This window comes from Schistocerca cancellata, chromosome 2, assembly GCF_023864275.1.
Source record: "Schistocerca cancellata isolate TAMUIC-IGC-003103 chromosome 2, iqSchCanc2.1, whole genome shotgun sequence".
In the NCBI taxonomy this organism is placed as follows: domain Eukaryota; kingdom Metazoa; phylum Arthropoda; class Insecta; order Orthoptera; family Acrididae; genus Schistocerca; species Schistocerca cancellata.
The window spans coordinates 78,420,464-78,425,396 of NC_064627.1; the positions used below are offsets into that span (position 1 = coordinate 78,420,464).

Here is a 4,933-nt window from a genome sequence, read left to right on the forward strand (position 1 = left end):
AAAACTTCTCATTGGACTTCTGTTATGGAGACCACCCTGATGCAATCTTCTACGCACTCTCTGCTCTGAGATACTAATCCCTGTTGCCCAAGAGAAGTCACTTCCTATATTTCCGGCGGTTGATGTTGGGCGCCTGTGAGCAGACAGTTTTAGGAAATGATCCTGCTATGGTGTTGTTATACGAGGACAACAGTGAGAGGTCTATTGTCCACATTTCCTATATCTCTGTACTTTTTGCACGTCGTAGACGCACTACATTGAGCGACATGTAATCGATAAGTAACATCTTTCTGTGTGTGACCTCCTGAAAGTAAAGCCACTATGCTCACTCTGTCAAGGTATTGTGTGCCTCTGCGTGGCACCTGTTGTTGATGCTGGGTTGCTGGCGGTGTGCCGCTGAGGCAGCCGTATATTTACTTGACCGACAAACGGTCACGAAGTATGCCAATACTAGACATCGTCCAGCATACCGGCTCTAACTGAATAATGCATGAAGTGCCTTCGTCAATAAGATTCGTAGTATCGTAGACTACATTTTGCGAAAGCATTCCAAACTTTTGTTGAGCCGTGTGTTTAGATGATCTAATCGTCAGAAGAGCTTTCCAAAAAGATAATATGCAAAGTCTCAGTACCCTGTTTACAACCTTGGAGTTCAGATGATTGTGGCGACGTTTAGAGAAGCACAGGTTCTTTTACGCAGAATTTGGGTGTCTAGGACAATGGCACAGCAGACAAGCGATGAAGCCAGTAGATATATAGGCGCCACAACTCCTTTACTCCACCCAGAGAATCTGTCAGGAGTACAACTAATCCTGGTCAAAATCAACTATGACTGTAAGTTCTTGCCGCAGGCTCCTTACGTTTTGTACGCACTAAATCATTTACGGAAGAAGGGATTTCAATACATCTGGACACCAGCAGTGAAGGAGCCGCCCCCTGTCTCACGACAGTCGCTCCTCGAAGGAAACGATCTGTTGACACACAGTCAGCACGGGTTCAGAAAATATCGTTCTTGTCAAACACAACGAGCTCTTTATTCTCACGAAATAATGTATGCTATCCACATGGGGTCTCAAACTGGTTCCGTATTTCTAGATATCTAGATGGCTTTTGATACGCTTCCTATTAAGTGACATCTAATCAAATTGCTTGTCTATGGAATATCGTCTTAGTTGCGCGACTGGGTTCGTAACTTCCAGTCAGAAAGGTCGCAGCTCACAATATCTGAAAGTCACCTACTAAAACAAGTGATATCTGACGTTTCCCAAGGAAGTTTTATAGGCCCTGTGCTGCTCCTTATCTAACTAAATGAGGCAGGAGACATACTGAGAAGCTGTCTTAGGTTTTTTGTGGTGTATGCTGTCTTTCATCGTTTAGTGAAGTCATCAGAAGACCGAAACTGTTCCGGCGTAACATCAAGCGTCGGCACGTCGGCCTGAGCGAAACACCAGAGAAGGCTGTGAGACGACGTCAGCCAATAGAACGCTGACCAGGACGACACCACGACAGGCGCGGCGCCTACACGAAGAGAATGTAAGCAGCCCTCCAGCTAGCCTCTGCCGCACTAGAAGAGCTGCACTAGAACACGAGCTGTGATATAAACTCTATAGCAGTGACTTGTGAACTTGTGTGATTTGCTTGCATGGAAATTGTATACATCGAAGAACATTGATTATTTGCTTGTCGCCTATTGCTTGCAACACTTCATTGTGAAAAGGCAAAGATAAGTATTGTCAATTAAATTTACTGTAATAATCTTCATTGATATGATTTACTTGAATTGTCTAGCTATCCGAGCAAACAACTCCCCAGGTGCCCTATACGAGACGAGTGGGTAGGAACCCACAGAAAAAAAATTGCAAAATGATTTAGAAGAGATATTTCACTAGTTCGAAAAGTGTAAATTCACCTTAAAGAATGAAACATGGGAGGTCATCCACATGACTACTGAAAGGAATCCACTGACACCATAAATCGTACAAGTCTAAAGGCTACCGAGAGAGGTGGTGCAGCGGTTAGCACACTGGACTAGCATTCGGGAGGAGTACGGTTCAATCTCGTCTCTGGCCATCCTGATTTAGGTTTTCCGTGATTTCCCTAAATCCTTTCAGGAAAATGCCTGGATGATTTCTTTGAAATGGCACGGCCGATATCCTTCCCAATCTTTCCATAATCCGAGCTTGTGCTGCGTCTCTAATGACCTCGTTGTCAACGGGACGTTAAACACTAATGTCCTCGTTCTCTTCTAAAGGCTGTCGATTAAACTAAATGCCTACGGATAACAATTACAAACAGCTTCTGTTGGAACGATCACATACACAATGTTGACAATGTTGTAGGGAAGACAAAGCAAAGATTGCTATTCATTGGCTGAACACTTAGAAGATGCAACACATGTACTAAAGAGACTGTCTGCACTATGCTCGTCCGTCCTCTGCTAGAGTACTGCTATGAGGTGTGGTATCCTTCCCAGATAAGAAAGCGAAAAATATTATGTTGACGCCCAAATACACGAGGGAGTAAAGATCACTGCAGTAAAATTAGAGAAATAAGGGGTCGCACCCAGAGATACGGTGATTAGCCCACACATTATGGTCCCCTGCGTAACAGCTTGTATGTCCGCCTTTGGGAACGCCAGTCCTGCGTATCAAACATCAGAAAGTTTGTTGGTAGGCTTGTGGAGGTATATGCATTAGATATCGGCGCACAGGTTGTGTAATTCGGATAATAACGAGCTCCTGATTTGCGTACGCGATGATGGCACCCGATAGCGACTCAGATGAGTTCCATGGGATTAACATCAGGTGAATTTGGTCGCCAAGATATCAATTTAAGTTCACTATAATACTCGTCAAACCACTGCAGCACTGTTCTGGCTCCAAGACATGGCCAATTAAACGGCTGAAAGATGACATCGCCATTTGGGAAGATATCAAATGAAGGGAAGCAAGTGGTTCGGAGCCGCCAGCGTGTCTTAGATTACTACCTTTGCAAGCCCAGGGGAATGCCTCACACAGCATAATACTGCTCACACCGGCATGCGTTCGTGGGGCGCCGCACGTTTGGAGCCGCCGTTCACCTCGGTGACGGAGTTTGTGGAGACAACCATCGACCTAGTGTAGCAAAAACGCGATTCACCGGAAGATCTGACACGTTTCCGTTGATCAGCGCTTGAATCCCGATGGCCCCGACCCCACTGCAATCATAATTGATGATGACGGTGGGTCGGAATGTGAATACATAGGGGTTGTCTGCTGTGGAGCTCCATATTGAACAATGTACGATGAACGGTGTGTTCCGAAATACTTGCGCGTCCACCAGCATTGTGCCATTCCGGCAGAGATGCCACCAATCACCATCTGTCCTACATTACATAGCAGACAGGCCTCCGGTTCCAACGCTCTGTGAAGAATCGTAGCCATCCAACCATTTAGCGCCGAGTGGTAGATTCGCTGTCCTACCTCTTTCCGTAGATGCTCACGACAGTAGCACGTGAACATTCGCCCAACTTCGAAATTTTCGAGATACCTGTTCACAGTCTTTCCGTAACAATGACCTACCCTTTGCCAAACTCGGTTATCTCAGTGTATTTGTCTTTTTGCAGCCCATATCTTTGCTAGAGTGCTAGGAACACTTGTTTCCTGATCGATGGAACCATACAGAAATAAAGCGAAAATGGCTCGATGAACCCTCTGTCAGCCACTCAAGTGCCCATTACACAGTAGTCACGTAGATGTACTGCCTAAGGCATATCACACACAGGGAACGTGCTGACAGCTGCTCTCTTAGGTGAAAACTACCTTCGCTGCCAACATACGCAGTGGTCAGCTTTAAATGGTAGCTGCGTTTTATATCAGCACTCGTCACTCTCAAGCACTTTCGGCACGATAGCAATATAAACCACCGCCATCGCTGCCACTCCCAGGGTGGCACAGACGGCGAAACAGCGCTGCTGACGTTGCCGTCTTGGGCGGATGCTGCCGCCCCCACTCATCCGCCCCCGCCCCCGCTTCCGCTTCCGCCCCCACGGCCGCCGCCGCTGCCGCCACCACCACCGTCCCACGATATACATCATTCGCCGCTGCTGCTCCCAGGAGTCGGCCAGCCAAGATGTGACCCTTTCGGACTCATGTCCCACTGGTCGCGGCTCTTCTCCAATAGTCCATGCAGTACATTCAAGAGCGGCCCTGCAGGCCTGAGTGGCCGAGCGGTTCTAGGCGCTATAGTCTGGAGCCGCTAGACCGCTACGGTCGCAGGTTCGAATCCTGCCTCGGGCATGGATGTGTGTGATGTCCTTAGGTTAGTTAGGTTTAAGTAGTTCTAAGTTCTATGGGACTGATGACCTCAAAAGTTAAGTCCCATAGTGCTCAGAGCCATTTGAACCAAGAGCGGCGCTACTCTTGCGACATTTGTAGGAAGCCATTCTACCGGCAGGATCATCTGTGCCTTATTATGTGCCATTGGGCCATACCGGATCACGCTATTACGTTTCAATCTTCGCGGTTTACAAACAGCCTGACCGCCGGCGCGATCAGTGATAAGATACATCAAGCCTGGAGGGAGAGCGGCAACGTTCGGGCTTGGCATTCGGGAGGACCTGGGTTCAATTCCGGCAATATTGACTGCGGTTTACGTGGTTTCCTTGATCACTCCAGGCAAGTGCCGGGACTGTAGTCGCAGTTTTTCACAACACAACGTTTATTGATGTAAGTTCATAAGATTGATGGCTGAACATACAAACGAAAGGTAACAATAACGAAAAAAGTCACCTAACTGAGGCAAACAGAAGTTCACTTCTTATTTTCCACAAAGGTTCGTCATAACACACTCACACACTAGTAACAGTCCAAATCCGAGACGAAGACGTAAATTTCGACGGTTGCAGTACATTCAGCGTGAACTGAACTTCAGGCCTGGTTCTAGCCCCTAAAAG

At 47.2% G+C, this 4,933-nt stretch overlaps 1 non-coding gene across 1 annotated transcript; it reads left to right on the forward strand.

Annotated features, from left to right (window-relative positions):
- The first annotated feature begins 4,193 nt into the window (after positions 1 to 4,193).
- Positions 4,194 to 4,277, forward strand: Trnas-gga (transfer RNA serine (anticodon GGA)). The gene is given in 2 exon segments: positions 4,194 to 4,233; positions 4,243 to 4,277. It is a non-coding gene; the product is annotated as a tRNA-Ser (tRNA).
- Positions 4,278 to 4,933: the final 656 nt, after the last annotated feature.